Source organism: Gossypium hirsutum, chromosome A08 (genome assembly GCF_007990345.1).
Source record: "Gossypium hirsutum isolate 1008001.06 chromosome A08, Gossypium_hirsutum_v2.1, whole genome shotgun sequence".
NCBI classification, from domain to species: Eukaryota; Viridiplantae; Streptophyta; class Magnoliopsida; order Malvales; family Malvaceae; genus Gossypium; species Gossypium hirsutum.
Genome location: NC_053431.1, coordinates 87,452,132 through 87,469,563, shown reverse-complemented (window position 1 = coordinate 87,469,563; position 17,432 = coordinate 87,452,132). Strand labels below are relative to the sequence as shown.

Sequence of the window (17,432 nt, the reverse complement as noted above, 5' to 3'; positions counted from 1 at the left end):
CAAATACTCATTTGGCCAAGTTTCTAGAATTCTGTGACACTTTCAAGATTAATGGTGTTTCTAATGACGCCATTCACCTACGGTTGTTTCCCTTCTCATTGAGAAATAATGCTAAACAGTGGTTGAACTCCCTCCCACTAGGTTTTATCACTACATGGGATTAAATGACCGAAAAGTTCTTATTGGTGTATTTTCCACTGGCTAAGATAGCTAAGTTGAGGAATAATATCTCTTCCTTCGTGCAAATGGATTTAGAGACCCTATATGATGCATGGGAGAGGTATAAGAATTAATTAAGAAGGTGCCCTCACCATAAGTTACCTCTATGGCTACAGGTTCAAACCTTCTACAATGGTTTGAATCCCTTAACTAGGTAATTGATCGATCCAGCCACTGGTGGTACTTTGAACAATGAAACACTTGAAGTGTCTTACGAGTTTATAGAGAAGATGTCACTAAATAATTATTAGTGTCAACTCATGAGAAAGAAACTGATGAAAGTAGCCAGTGTTTTTAACGTGGATGCAGTCACCATGTTATCGAATTAGGTAGAACTTTTGAATAAAAAGATTGATAGTTTATATGGTTCTATGCAAGTACATCTGGTGATGTAATGTGATACGAATGGAAGAGGAATGAACAATCCAGAATGTCTATCCTACAGCCCTAGCACAAAGAACGAACAAGTCAACTATGTGGGTAATAATTCTAGACCTCAGAATAATCCCTATAGAATCACTTATAATGTAGGTTGGAGGAATCATCCGAATATCTCTTGGGATGGCCAAGGAAATCAGAGACCACAACCCCCTCCTAGCTTTCAACCACCTTACCAATAAGAGAAAAAATTGAACCTTGAGAAGATGCTGACGAAATTCATTTCAGTGTCAGAAACTCACTTACAAAACACTGAAACTGCACTTAAAAATCAACAAGCGTCGATTCAAGGGCTCGAGAATCAAATAAGTCAACTTGCTAAGTTGATTCAGAAAGACCACAAGGTAGCTTGCCTAGCAACACCGAAACTAACCCAAGAGAGTAGCTTCATGCAATTACGGTTCGAGATGAAGAAGGGTTAGTTGAACCTAAACCAGAACTAAGGCAAGAAACTGTGGTAAGTCAAGGTAAGGTTGAGGTGAGCCACAGTGAACAAAAATCGGTAGGTAAGGAGTATAAACCTAGTGTGTCATATCCTAACGTGACAAAGAAAGACCACACAAACGAACAATTTGGTAAATTTCTTAAACTTTTGAAAAAGTTGCATACTAACTTATCGTTTATTAAAGCTCTTTCGCAGATGCCCAATTCAGTTAAATTTCTAAAGGAGCTTTTGGCAAACAAATGGAAGTTAGATGAGTCATCGCATGTGGAGCTAAATGCAGTTTGTTCATCTATCTTGCAAAATAAACTACCCAATAAGTTGAAAGATCGAGGGAGTTTTACTATTCCTTGTTTAATTGGTAGTTTAAATGTTAATAATGCTTTAGCTGATTTAGGGGCGAGTATTAATGTCATGCCCTACAAAATGTTTAAGCAACTAGGTCTTGGGAAACCTAAACAAACTAGGATGAGTATTCAATGGGCAGATAGAACCATTAGGTTACCTAGGGGTATTGTTGAAGACGTTCTTGTCAAAATTGAAAAATTTATATTCTCAATCGATCTTGTTGTCTTAGACTTGGATGAGGATAGTGACGTACCTTTAATTTTAGGTTAGCCCTTTTTAGCAATTGCCAGAACTATCATTAATGTTGGTACAAGTGAACTAATACTTCGTATAGGTGATGATACGATTAAACTCCAAGCTCGTGATTCTGTTAGGTTATCTAATGATCGCAATGAATATACGAGTTCTCTTAATATTAGTAACCTTGTGGCTCAACATTCTTTGTAGGAAACACCTCAGAGAAATTTGATAGAGCCACGTTCCAACTCATGCGGCAAAAATAGAACAACTCATGAAGAAGAAGGCTACAGATCGATGAACTAGATGAATGGCGGACACATGTCAAGGAGAAACCGAGAGTACACGATACAGAACCAAAGCGATGCCATGACAGGCATAAGGATGGAACAAACCAATTTAAGGTTGGGGATCAGGTGTTATTAGATAAAATGGACCCTCGAATTGCCACATCAGAGCTTAATGTAAATGGAGAAATTCCTTTCATGGTACTAAATATTTTCCCATACGGTACAGTCAAGGTAAATCATTCTAAATTCGGCACTTTCAAGGTAAACATTACTTGGCTCAAACCTTACTCTGCTAATAGAATTGACATCGAGAAAGAGGAGTTTCGACTCTGCTAACCACCGTGACCGTGCGAATACAAGGTAAGTCGAGCTTAGACTTTAAATAAGCGCTTCTCGGGAAGCAACTTGAGTGCTAACACTGCTAATTTTCTTAATTTTATTTCATGGTATTTTTAAAATTAATTAATTTTCAAAATTAAAAAAAATTAACACACATGGCTTGGACACATCGGCGTGTCCTTAGCCGTATGGAATTTTAAAACTTAGTTTTGAATTTTTAAAGAAATCAATAATGAGTTACATGGCTTGACGACATGACTATATGAACCACACAGCCTGGACACACAGGCGTGTCCTTGGCCGTGTGGATCCTGGGACTTAATTTTTCAAAAATTGACAGAGACACAGACTAAAATAGTACATGGCCTGGACACACAGGCGTGTCCTAAGCCGTGTGAAACTTGGAGCTAAATTTTTTTATTTTAAAATAAGTCAGAGAGTTACACGGGTGAGGCATACGGTTGTTCGCGAGACACGACAAGCCACACGGGCGTCTAGGAGGTCACACGAGCATGGAAGAAGCGAAGGAAGATGCACACGGCCAGGCGACACAGCCATGTGGCACACACTGCTTGGACACACGGGCGTGTTCGAGGTCGTGTGACTACAGGGTTAAAAATATTAAAGTCACACGGGCATGTGACATGGTCGTGTGGCTCAACACGGGCCTCACACGGTCGTCTCCCTTTTTTAACCAAAAACCATAAATTTATTTTTCATTTTGTCTTATTCCCCAAACTTTTCCCACCCTAGTTGCCGCAGCTCTCTTTCCATCAACCTTTCGGCCACCATGATGAAACTGCCTCTCCTCTTCCTATCCTTCCCACGACGCAGCCATCTCTCTCTCACCCTTCCCATGCCCACGCCCATGTACCCCAGCCCCAGACTTCTCTCTCCTTTCCTTAGCACGAGCCGCCTCCCTCTCTGTCCCTTTCCCCTTTCTCTTCCTAACGGACCAACCCTACAAACTCCAGCACGCCACCCACAAACCTCTCCCCTTTCCTTCTTCACTCTGTCGGCCACCTACAACCCCCTTACTTTCTCTTTTTTTTCCCTTTCTTTCCCCCGTCTCTTCCTTGGTCTCCCTTCCAGCCGCACGCCCGACCTACCGCCCTTCACACAGTCAGTTTCCTTTTTTATTTTTATTTTTTATTTTATTTTTATTTCACCTTATTACTATTATTATTATTTCTTTTTGTTTGTTGTTATTATTATTTTTTAAAATTGTTATTTTTTTAAAAATTCTTTCTTAGTTTCTTTTATTTTAATATTCTACTCTTTTTATGTTACATATTTTATTCATTTCGAATGTTTATAATTTGCTTCTGTTTTCTTCACTGCTCCTTCTACTTGTGTTATAGTATTGATTATTGATTTTCTTTCTAATATGGTTAGTCTATTTAGGTTACTTTTTAGTTTATCATTTTATTCTTCTTAAATTACTATTGCTATTAGTCTTAGTTTAAGCATACCATGATTTGGTTTTTATTCTTTATTGTTTCATCACATTGATTCATGGTAGTTATACGATATGATTTTTGCATACTTAGGTATTCATACATACTGTTTTAGGAGTAATTTTCTATTTGAACTACTTGAATTTTATCTTTTCAACCCTAGTTTTCATATTTGTTTGGTGATACTTTGTTTATTGATGAATTCTTTTACTTTTTCAGGCACACCATGACAAACACATGTGGCAAGACTAAGGCTACCGTCCCCGCTTCGAAAAAGCAGAAGACCCATGGTAGGACCTCCTCCTCGAGCACTTCTGCCAAGGCCCGTCACCCCTATCTCCAATTCTCGCCAAGCCCCTAAGAGGGTTTATATCAGCTCTTTTGAGTACGACCACTCGGTCTAGGCCGATGCATCGATTGGGTCGCATTGGAGCAGATCCGCCTAGTTGACGATGTTCATGCCTTTATTGCCACAGCTCCGTGGGAAAAAATTTTCTCCATCATCGAGCCCACTTACATGGAGCTTACTTTGGAATTCTGCATGACATTTCTTGTACAGCAGGTCATGATAACTCATGACGAGCTAGGCACCATCACTTTTCGACTTGGTGGTTTGGTGTGTCAGATGAGTGTTCCCAAGATCAGTGCTGCTATGAGACTTTACACAGAGGAATTTATGAGCATCAATAACTTCCTTTAATTTCACCGGCACATCCATTACACACCATCACGTTGTTAGATAGAGCTTACAGTGAGCCAGACACCTTATGATGCGAGTCACTCGAAGGCGACTTCTCTCCCTCCAACTTTAAGGTACCTTCATGCACTTTTAGCTCACACTGGGACTAGTAGGAGGGAGAGCACTTGAGTCGTTAGCACTCATGACACCTATTTTCTATGGAGCATGGCCACCGGGCATATATTTAACTTGGCGTACTTTATCGCCTTAGCCTTCTGCCATCAGACTGGCTGCCACAAGAGGGGTCCCATCTGTTTAGGCCCTTATGTGGCTCACCTCGCTCGACACTTCGGTCTCCTAGACGCACCGGAGCAGTCCTCCGCACTCACACTTATCGGATAGAAGTCCCTACAGGGAATCTCGAGCATGATACACATGAGGATGATCGAGCGGCATCATGGAGTGGATCCCCTTCAGTATCGATTGTTTCATTCTGACGTTTAAAATAAACCCGAGACTTCACTGATGATGTTCCTCGCCATAATGAGGACCCACTACAGCATCCACCTTCGAGTCATCGACCTATTCCTACTTCTCCTACTTCAAAAGATGTCTCAAAGTAGCTCACTCGCTTCGAGCAATACTGCACTCAGAGGTTCGGCAGTCTTGATGCAACCTTGCAGAGGATCTATCAGCATTTCCATATCTACTCTCCAATTCCGATGACTCACGACACCGACGAGTCTGATGATGAGGACCATTGAGTTCATTTATTTTATTTTTTATTTTTATTTTTATTTTTATGTTTCTTAGACTTCTTTTGTTTTTATATTTTGAATTACATTTTTATTTATTATGATATTTCTAATCGAGTAACCCTTTAATCTTCTTCACCATTTGTGTTTATTTTCTTATTAGTTGCTCAGAATTATGCACTACATTTAGATTTGTCTACAATTCTGCTTTTCACTATTCTGGGGATTTCATCCAATATTTAGGGCAGTTTCAATTCTCTCATTCTCTTATGATATGTTGTTTCTATTGTGATTATTTTTGTTTGTACATTGAGGGCAATGTACATCTTAAGTGTGGGGAGGTTATTTATATGATTATTAGAAAATCCCTGAATTATGTATTGTGTTCAAGTAATTTTCTCATATTACTATTAGAATGAATTCTTATCGATTTGTGATTATCATTGATATACTTTAGACTAAATTCATAGATTTTTTGCATTGATTATTTAAACTTTAAGACATGAGAGAACCAAGCATCATAAATCTATTTTCAGAACTAAAGATTTTAGGTTGTTTCCCTGAATTGAGGTATTACCTTGAAGTTTGAGATTTGCAAGATTGATATTAAAAACCATAATTTTTGTGAGATTTTGAGCCTTTAGAGCATACACTTTTCTTGCTCATTTTATTATTGATTATGAGTGTGTCAATATTGATTGATTATTCTAGAATTTGCTTCGATTATGCATGTCGAGACCACACATTTGATTTGATATACTGAGATGATAAAGGCACTTAGGTTTTAACCTACTTATCCCATAAAAAGCCTACCTTCATAATTAACCCTTAGTGAACCCTTTTTGAGCCTAACACACCGTTTCTTGATTTACCCATTAATGATAACCCATAACTTATTTTTTCTTCATTAAGAATTTTTCCTATTTTATTGACTTCATTTTTTTTATCAAGATTTGATTTGATTAATTGTCTGATTAAGCCTTTTAATTAAGTTACTGAATTATTTCTTCTTATTTACATATATAAAAAGTCATCAAAAAAATAAATATATAGTTATTTAGTTTTTTGTTAATTGAGCTTGAACAGTTAAATTCATATTTTGAGAAGAAGCTTGTGTTATTCTTGAATAGTTTCCATTGATGTAATTATTTATAATTCAGTATTTGTTATTTTTCTAGTTTGGTAATTTATCAATTCGATCTCGATTCTAACCCTCTTTTTCAGCCTTTCTCTACACCTTTAACCTAAGCCCCATTACAACCTTTTAAAGACCTTTTGATTTGTGTATCATCTTATTTTATAGTGGTGGAGATTTGATTTTCATGCAAGCCTATGGTAATGAATTTTCATGTTTGACTATTGAGTGCTTATTTTTGAACCTTAAACACTTTGAGTGATTTGAGTGAATCTTTAATGAGGATGTCAATTCTTGTCGGTTTTAAATTAAAGATAATTACTTAGATAAGGGGAAATACCTATGTTTTCAAGATTTAAAAATGCTTGACTTGGATTATTTGAATCTTTAATGCTATTTTAGTTGAATTATCAATGTATAATTATTTTGGAATTATGACAAAACATTATTGATGAGAATTATGAGTTAAGAAAGTTTTAATTTTAATTATGAGTTGAGAATTTTGCTTGAGGACAAGCAAAAGCTTAAGTTTGGGGATATTTGATAAACCATAAAAGTAACATGTTTTAATCCCATGCTTAGCATGTTTTTGGATGTTTTATTATGTGAATTTGATGATCCTAATCTTTAAAATTTATTTTTCTATACTTAGGTGAGCATAGGGAAGTTAAAGGAGCAAAAAAGGGCCAAAAGCGGATAAAAAGAGCTATTTTCAGGAGCCACACAGCTTAGGCATTTTTACACAGGCTGGGCACATGCCCGTGTAAGCCACACGGGCTGGCCATCTGCCAATACGCAAGCCCGTGTTGATTTCGAGTCCTACTTCTCTTTTACACTGAAAAACTCAATTTTTAGGGTTTCTAAGTGTAAGCCACACGGGCTGGCCACATGCCAATACGCGAGCCCGTGTCGATTTCGAGCCCTACTTCTCTTTTACACTGAAAAATTCAATTTTTAGGGTTTATAAGCATTCTAAAGCTTATAAATACATATTAAAAGAGGACTAAAGAGGACACGCAGAGTACAACGAAGAGATTACTTGAAAAACACAGTCGGAATCAACTCAGAAGCAGATCTCCTTCAAGATTGAAGATCTCTAGTCAAATTTCCTTCGAAGTTTTATTGGGTTTCTTATGTCTTGTTATTATTCTAATTTTGAGATGCTTCTATCCCAGATTATGAACTAAATTCCTTAGATACCTAGGGAAGATGGAACCTATGATGGATCTTATTATTTGATTTTTTGAATTACATCATAAATATTTGTTTCTTGTTCTCAATTATATATGCTTATTTCTTACTTTATTTTCAAGATATTAATTCAAGTTTGATGTGCTTATTTTAGTAGAGCAAAAGTCCCTATTTAAGAGTAGATCTGGCATAATTGAGAGGAGTTGCATGCAATCCTAGAAATAGGAAGACATAAATCTACCGGATTATAGTCAAATCTAATAAGGAAACCCATAGATCGAGTTAATGTGACAATAGGGGTTTTAATTAGAAAGAGATTTCAATTAATCAACCTAGATAAAGAGATTTCAATTAATCAACCTAGATTCAGTTGTTCTTACTCTCAAAAGAGATTAATATAATTTAAGGATTTCTACAGATCAAGGCACAAGTGAATAAATTGTTTAATTCAGACTCAAAATAATAAGTGAAGTCTAGGTGGATTCTTTCTTGGGTATTGTCTATCTCATTGGTTTTCTTTAAATATTTTCCCAATTCGCTCTTTATTGCGTTCTCAGTAATTGGTTTAGTTAATTTTAGCTTAAAAACATCCCCTTTAATTTATAGGCTAAATAAAAAAAGGGAATTACTAGTACTTTTAGTCCTCGTGAATACAATATTCCCAACTCACCATAACTATACTACTATTCGATAGGTACGCTTGCCTTTGTCGTGATTTTAGTTAGTTTAGTGACCATCAATATTCTATTTAGGAGATCATTTTTAAGCTCCGCACGAACGAAAATTGATGTTCTGAGTGGAACACTGACCATGGAATTCGACGGTGATGTGGTCTAGTTCAATGTTTATGAGGACATGGGTTATCCCAGTGTAATGACAAATTTCTCTAGTGTCGATATAATTGAACCATTGACAAACTTTCATTTTGGATATTACAAAGAGGATGAATTACAAACTTGCTATGTAGGAATTTAGATCTCGACTCTATGGAAAAATATGAAGAATTATTGATGATCAAAGAACCAATATGTAAAGTTGTCATTCGCATGGAGGCCTCGAAATTAGAACTCAAATCATTACCGGAACATTGAATGATTCCAATAGAGGAAAAGGCAAACCCGAACAGAGAAGCTCAAAGACACCTCAATCCACCGATGATGGAGAAATCCAGGGAGTATTTCAAGGTCAATAGGCAAAGGCTGAAACCTTTTTACGAGAACTTCCAAATGAACGTAGAGGATGAGTTACTTCTCGAGGAGCCAAATGAATAAAATTAGGGTATTTGAGCTAACGATGTTAAACAAAAATGCTTTTTGGAAGGTAATCCATATTTATTTATTTTAATTTATTTAATTTTGAATTCAGTTTAATTCATGTTGAAAATAAAAAAAAATAAGATTATTATTTAATCTATTTTAATGTATTGTTTACCAGGAACGATGGTGGAGACTATCCCTTTTCATCCAAAAATAAATCAAAATCGAATTTCTTTTGTGGCATGGGCACACCTTGTCAAATTTCAGTTCTGCCCGAGGACTGAACCGACTAAGACCAACTTGAACTGCCCAAACCACCCTCTGCCAAATTAATACAAGTACACTTCACCCTTCTATTTATTATTCTTTTGAAATTGCACATTGAGAGTAATGTGGGCTAAGTAAAGGGGATTCGTAGGACATTTCATGCTATTTCTTCTTTATATGTGTTAATTCGTATACTAAGATTATTCCTTAATCTGTTTTGAAATTGAACCTCCAAATCCTATGCTTAGTTAATTTAAATAATTGGGTAATTCATGAATAACTAGTTACTGCTTAATTTGATTGACAAGTGTTTTGTAGAAAAAAGATTATGGCTAAGTCAACATTTCATAAAATAGTTGGCTTTTTAAACTTACCTAATAAAGGACCCAAGTTTCATTTTTTTCATTGAAATAAAAATAAAAAAGAGTAAATAAATAAATATTTACTCCGTTAATGGCTTAGTTATTTAGTGAAGATTTCAGAAATGTGACCAAATTGAGTGTAACAACCCAATTTTTGATAAAATCAGAACAGTGGTTTCGGGACCACAGATCCGGGCCCAAAAAGCAAAATTATTTTAATACTATTTTATGATCTACAGTATGATAATAATATAGTGTGAAAATTTTGTAAAGAAATTTTATCGATTACATGTTTAATTTGATAAAGGACTAAATCGTGTAAAGTGCAAAAGTTTTGTTCTAATAGCTAAATGGATTAAATAGCTATAGAAATTTAAATTGGAGGTCCTTATATGGTAATTAGACCATTAATGAAAAGTTAGTAGATATTTTTGGATGATTCATCCAAGGAAAATTAGAAAGAGACTAAAGACTAAATTGGAAAGTGATAAAATTAAAAGCTGATAAATAATTAAATAGAAATAAAAATCATTTTATATCATCTTCTTGCCCAAATATTTCATGGAAACCCTAGGAAAGAAAAAGCAAGCTTTCTTGGCCAAATTAGGTAAGTATTCAAGCCCCTTTTTTAGTAATTTTTATATTTTTAAAACCTGGATAGTCTAATCTATCTATTTGGGGGATTAATTTGAAAAATTATCAAAGTATAGAAATTATGTCATGGATGAATATGCTGAAAATTTGAAATTTATGGTAGAACAGAAAGGTTGATGATAGATAAACAACTTTTACAAATTGATTTTTGATGAAAACATGATTTAGGGACTAAATTGTAAAGTTGTGTAAATTGAAGAAAAATTTTGAATTTTATAGAATACATGTGCTGTAAATTTTATATTGAAATTTTTGTTAGGCTTGGAATAAGGAGTAAATTGCATGGATTTCATTTTCCGAGCCTAGGGATGAAATCGTCATTAATTAAAAGTGGTAATTTTGCCTAAGATGTAAATTGGACTAAATTGAGCTTAAATTGTATCAAATTGATGTTAAATTTACTCGTATAGATCCAGATAGACTAAATTCAGAGCTAGAACGAGGAAAAGAGAAAAATGTTGGATTAATAGATTTTATGTACACGAACATTTGTCGAGGTAAGTTTGTGTAACTAAATTGTATATTTATATGCTTGAATTAGATTTTGTGTATGTAATTTATATAAATATCATATATATATATGACATTGAAAATATATCTGAAAAAGCCCGATCAATGATAATGCCCTTTAAATGATAAACAATAAAAATGTTACTTTTATGCTTCAAATGAATGTGAAATGTGTTTATTTGAATTATAAGAATGTTATAGATGTATGAAATAATCACATGCCTATGAAATAATCACATGCCTGGTAATGCTTGAAAATTTTAAATCCCATTTGAATAAGTGAAAATCGATGGATAAATGTGATTCTCCTTATTGAATGAGGTCCTGCATTTGTTGCTGACGGGAATTAGCTCAGACGAGTAATCCTATTGACCTCATTACAGAAAGGATTTAGCCTGAACTGGTAATCCTGATATCAGCCCTCTTGAGCATATGTTACAGATAGGATTTAGCCCAGATGGGCAATCCTGATTAAGCTCTTGTAAGCATATGATGGAAACAGGATTTTGCTTGGACAAGTAATCATGTTATATGATATGTGGCTCAAGAGTGTGCTTTCTGGTTAAGTTCCCTAATGGGTACCTTTGAATATGAATTGACAGATCCTGATTTGTACACCTCGAGTGTACTACCTGTGTATCCATCGATATTTCAAATAAATTCAACTGGTAAAAAAATCCTGACATGAGAAGATATGAATAAGAAATAAGTTATTACACGTATCTGCTTGAAATACATGAAAATGATGATACATGATAATTGATATATAGAAATATGAGATGATAATATTTGCACGTGGAATTTATTTGATGAATATGTTCATCCTTGATTATAGCTTTTTAGACATTGAGTGTACTACTCGTGTGACATTGATATTTTGAATTATATGAATAAAGTTCTGACATGAAATAATCTGAACTCGAGATGAATTATTATGAAAATATACTTGTAATATAAAGATATGATTTATGCATGTTATATGGATACGTGATATTGAAGATATATATATCCAGAAATCTGATTGTGTTGACCCATATATGTTTCTTGATGTTATTATGGAATATATGACTAACAAGGGCAATGAGGATATGTGTAGGGCTTGAGATCAAATTGATTGAATGTGTCTTACATGCTTATCTTGAAACAGAATGAATGGTAAGTTAAGTACCATGTTATACGAACTTACTAAGCATTATATGCTTACTTAGTTTTATTTCCTTATTTTATAGTAAATCGGAAGCTGTTGGGTTGAAAGCTTGGCGGAGATCACTCACACTATCCATCAACTCATTTCGATACATATGGTAATTTAGTCATGGTTATAATGGCATGTGTAGGTTAATTGGCCGTATTGGCATGTAAAAGGGTTGTTTGTAATCTAGCCATTTGGAATAGTTAGTAAATATTTGTTTTGGTAAAATTATAAGGTTATACCATGATGAATATCCATGTGTTTAGTGTGGTTGATTAAATTATGTTAACATGTACATTCACAAAAGAGTAAGATTATAAACATGAATGCTTGTAATGATGTACCATGTTAGATGTTAGAATTAACTTGGTTATGATGCTTGAATTGGTTGGTATATAAATGAAAGTTTTAGTGTAGGTCATTGGCAAAGTTTGGGTGAGAAATAAAGCTAGAAAATTGCTTTATTTTGTCCATACGGGTAGACAAATGGGCGTGTGTCTTGACCATGTGTGACACATGGCCTAGTACATAGGCATGTGGTTAGGCCGTGCGTCCCCTGCACCTTAAATTTAAGAAACAAAATGCTCAAAATTGAGCACACGGGCAGAGACATGGGCGTGTATCTTAGCTGTATGTGCTACACGGCCTAGCATATGGGCATGTGGTCAGCCATTTGGCACGAGTCAGAGAGTTACACGGGGTCGAACACAACCTGCAGCACGAGCGTGTCTCTTGGACCACACGGGCGTGTGAGTCCTGCATCTTGGAAAAATTTTAAAATTTCGTGAAAAATTCTCTAAGTTCCCAAATTAGTCCCGATTCGATTCTAATACTCGTTTTGGGCCTCGAGGGTCCATTTTAAGGGACGTTATGAGTAATTTCAGTAATTGAATAAAATTTGACATGAATTATCTGTAAATGTTCTGAAAACTTTGATAATGCTCCGTAACCCTGTTCCGGCGATGGATACAGGTTAGGGGTGTTACATTGAGTAACATGGATGAGGTGCTTGGATTGTCATCTTATTTAGAGTCAAAAGATTCGAGTAATGAACCGAAACTTGCCACTAACCGAGCTGCTATGATTAAAGAGAAATAAACTAATTGGAGACACGTCAAATTGGGTAACCAGAGTGAGAAGCTTGGGTTGTCATCTCATTTCACGTAAAAAAATTCGATTATGTCCCAAAGTTGTGGAAATTTTATTGAGTACGATTGTCTCACAAGTTTGATTAAGCCTAAATTAAGTGAAGTAGTTGAATTTTGCATAATGTTAAATTTTATAAAACGCCTATTGGTTAAACCTAGCGATTACTTTTTTTTATTCACCTAATTGTTTACATTACGCTTGGCTTAAGAAGAAGATTTCATTTCGAAAAAATTGTCGAATGATTTCTGGTATGGGAATACACATCATGCTTGAGGACAAGCATCAACTAAGTACGGGGAAATTTGATAGCAAGTTAATTTTGTGCTTTTGATGTATCTATTTTTGACTAATTTTTTAACAGAATGCTACTAAACTTATGATTTCTTGATTAAATCTTATCAAAGATTACCAAAATTCAAAATCAAGCAAAATGGACTAAATCGGAACAAGAAGCAAGAAAAGGGCCTGAATTAGAAAATTTGTAGAATTAGTGATTAAATCATATTTTTGAAATTGTCAAATTCTATAAAAAGGAAAAATCTGATTTTAGTTGGCATAATATTAGAGGAATCATGTTAATTTTATTTGGTTGATTCATGCTAAATATAACACTTGAAAAGTGTATAAATACTTGTATAAGTGTTTGCAAAGAGACACCTAAATTGAATTCAATACAATTTTTCCTTTCCTTTTCACACGTTTGTAATATTGGCAAAACCTGCTGCCATTCTATTTCTTTTTCTTATTTTTGGTTCAATTGCCCTATAAGTCCCTTACTTCCTCTACCTATCACCATTATACTTAAATCCATTATAATAATCCATCGAGTATGATTAATTTCATGCTCAACTAAAAACCTTATTTAGCCTTAGTCTGGTTATCATTCCTATCGAGAATCGTGAAATATGAATCCGTACTAAAACCTTTCAAATACAATATTCGTTATCTCTCTAGTATATGGGATAGTCACAATCGTCCCTTAAAGTTAATTCAATTTCAATTCATAAAGCGCGCGTTGAGTTGGAGTTGTTTGGTGTACAACTGGAAAACGAGTCAGTCATCTGTCGAATTCAAGTTCCCATAAATAAATTGGCATGTCCATGTGGGTAAGGGCTAGTTGGACCTTCGTCAAGGGAGATAGTGATTGGATTTAACGACCCACGTGGTTGAGGCCGTTAATTCGAGCTGGGCTTTTCTAGATCGCAAGGCTGCCAAGATCCTAAATTATGAATGTGTGTTACGTGGTTAGATAATTGGTAAGGGTTGATTGGCAGGTCGTATTGGAACCAACTACAGCAGGAAAAGTTGGCTGTTGAGGCGTCCTTGATCGCTATAACCAGCTTATCATTTGAAAGGATAATCTACTTTCAAAGATCGATTTGATTTCGGAGTGCATCGAGGCTAAGGCTAAGTATTAATTTATTTGATTCACCGATTTAATTTAATTTCCTTAATTTTATTTTACAATCATAATTTTGTTACTCCTAACTCGTCTCCATCACTGGATTAGGGTTACGAAACATTACCAATCAACTAGATATCATTTAACATCATATCATTAAATAGATTAATCTCAATCAAAATCATATAAATCATATGCATTTTGTCCCTAAATCGAGCCTTCGAGACCCTAAAAATAGCTTAGAAACAATTTGAGACTAAATTGAAACAAAACAGAAGTTTTAAGAAAAAAATTGAAAAATTAGAAAACATGGGTCACATGGCCGTGTGACATAGCCCAGGCTGTGTAACATTCGAACAAAAGGACACACATGTAACTCACTGAGTAGGGTCACACGACCGTATGCTAGGTCTTGTAACTCACTGATTTGAAACACTAATAAATTTCAAGTGACACAAGGCCGTGTGTGTCCTAGGCCATTGATAAACCGTAATTTATACATATTTTTACCCCATTCTTAACACATTTTATGAATGATTTTTCCTTAAAATTGGTGAATTCGATGCTCCTAATGCCTTAATTTCATGTTCTTTACTTAGGCGAGCATAGGAGAGCGAAAGGAACGAGAAATGGGAAACGGGCCAAAAACGAAGAAAATGGGCCAACGTACAAAATCAAAACGGCCTGGACTTCCTCCAACGGGTAGACCACACGGCCTTGTCAATTTGGCAGAATCGAAGCACTACTCACACGGGTAGAACACATGCCTCTGCCATTCTAACAGGTTCGAGCACGGCCTGAAGTAATCGCACACGAACGTGTCACACGGGCGTGTTCCTGCCGAGCCCAAGTTTAGTCCAATTCGGAAAAGGCCAATTTTGAGGGTTCTTAGGCATTCCAAAGCCTATAAATACACCCTAGAGGAGGAGGAAAAGGGATAGAGAAAAGGAGGCTAGGAACTGCTCAAGGAAAGCCGATTGATCCATCTCAGAAGCCGGATTCATCATCAAGACTGAAGATCTCCCCTCAATTTCCCTTCAGGAGTTTTGGGTTTTTTTCTTTATGTTTTGTATTCATTATTCTTCTGAGATGTTTTCCTTTTTATTTATGAACTAAAGCCCCTAAATACCTAAGGGGAATGAAACCTAAGACAGATCTTGTTATTATTATCTGAATTGTATGATAAATATTTGACTTGTTCTTAATTATGTGTTCTTAATTCTTGTTTTGATATTCCAGGATATTGATTTAAGTTAAGATCTTATTCAGAGGAGGAATAGACCCTGTCTAAGAGTACATTTTTCATAATTAAACGGAGTTGGTTGCGCGCCTAGAGATAGAGTGACAAGATTTTGCCGAATTAGGGTGAAACCTAATAAGAGGATCCATAGATCGAGTTAATGCAACCCTAGAGAGTTAATTAGAAAGATATTTCAATTATTTAACCTAGGGTTAGACGTTGTTAGTCTCGAAAGGGATAATAATATAACTTAGGGATTTCTACGGATCAAGTCAAATGAATAAATCGTCCGATTCAGAGTCAAATAACAGGTGAAGTCTAGGTGGATTTTTCCTTAGGTATTGTCTCAATCAATCGTGTTTTCCAAAAGTAATTCCCCAATTTTATTTTCTGTGAATTCTTAGTTTAGTTAATTAGTTAGTTAAAACAAACCCCATTATTCTTAGGCTAGATAATAAAAAGGCAAACATTACTAGTACTTTTATTTCTTTTGGGTTCGACAATCCGATCTTGCTAAAACTATACTACTGTTCGATAGGTACACTTGCCTTTATCGTGATAATAGTTAGCTTCAAGAACGATTCAATATAAATATTTAAAACTTATCACACAAAATCATGATTAAGTTTTTGGCGCCGTTGCCGAGGAACTAAGATATTAGGAACACTCGATTTTTATTACTTTAGCTATTTATTTTTCTTGCAAGTTAATTTTATTTTATTTTTGTTATTATTTATTAATTTACTTTTTTTTTCTCTTGGCAGGTTTTTATAGTTTATGACTAGAAGAAACCTGTCAGGACCACTACTTTTTGACGAAGAAATCGATCGCACAGTTCGCAGAAACCAGAGAGAAATAAAGTGAAGCTTAAGATACATAGAGAACGAGCAAGAGGACGATACTTCAACCACAACCGAGGAGATGGCTAAAAACCAAGAAAATCTGCTACCTCCTGCGATTGCTGTTAATCAGAATCCTACTGCGCGCACTATGTATGATTATGCTAAACCTAATTTAACAGGAACTGGGTCAAGTATAGTTAGACCTGCTATTGCTACAAATAATTTTGAACTGAAACCTAACACAATTCAAATGATACAACAGTTTGTTCAGTTTAATGGTTTGCAGGATGAGGATCCCAACGCTCACTTGGCAAATTTCCTAGAATTTTGCAATACATTTAAAATTAATGACGTTTCTGGTGACACCATCCATCTTCGGTTGTTTCCCTTTTCATTAAGGAACAAAGCTAAATAGTGGTTGAACTCGTTACCACGAGGGTCAATTACTACTTGGGAACAAATGACCGAAAATTTTTTATTAAAATATTTTCCGCTGGCTAAAATAGCCAAATTACGTAATGATATCTCTTTATTTGTGCAGATGGACTTAGAAACTCTTTACGATGCATGGGAGAAATACAAGGACCTACTGCGAAGGTGTCCTCACCATGGATTACCTCTATGGTTGCAAGTTCAAACATTCTACAATGGTGTGAATCCTTCGACTCAATAGATGGTTGATGCAGCTACTGGAGGAACTATCAATAATAAAACACCTGAGGTGGCTTACAAATTTATTGAGGAGATGTTACTGAATAATTATCAGTGGCAAGTTATGAGAACAAAGCCGACGAAAGCAGCCGGTGTTTTCAACCTCGACGCTGTTACTATGCTATCTAACCAAGTAGAACTCTTAAATAAAAAGATTGACGGTTTGTGTGGTTCTACTCAGGTACATCCAGTAATGAGGTGCGATTCGAATGGAGGAGGAGCGTGCACAGAATATCAACCCTTCAACCATAGCATCGAGGAGGAACAAGTCCAATATATGGGTAACAATAACTCTAGATCCCAAAAAAACCCATATA

The 17,432-nt window shown here is 35.3% G+C and overlaps 2 non-coding genes across 2 annotated transcripts; both read right to left on the bottom strand.

The window, feature by feature from the left end:
• Nucleotides 1–212: 212 nt before the first annotated feature.
• Nucleotides 213–319, bottom strand: LOC121205504 (small nucleolar RNA R71). Its single transcript, XR_005900580.1, has one exon. It is a non-coding gene; the product is annotated as a small nucleolar RNA R71 (small nucleolar RNA).
• Nucleotides 320–16,913: 16,594 nt separating this feature from the next.
• On the bottom strand, nt 16,914–17,019 carry LOC121205299 (small nucleolar RNA R71). Its single transcript, XR_005900383.1, has one exon. It is a non-coding gene; the product is annotated as a small nucleolar RNA R71 (small nucleolar RNA).
• Between the last annotated feature and the right edge of the window lie 413 nt (nt 17,020–17,432).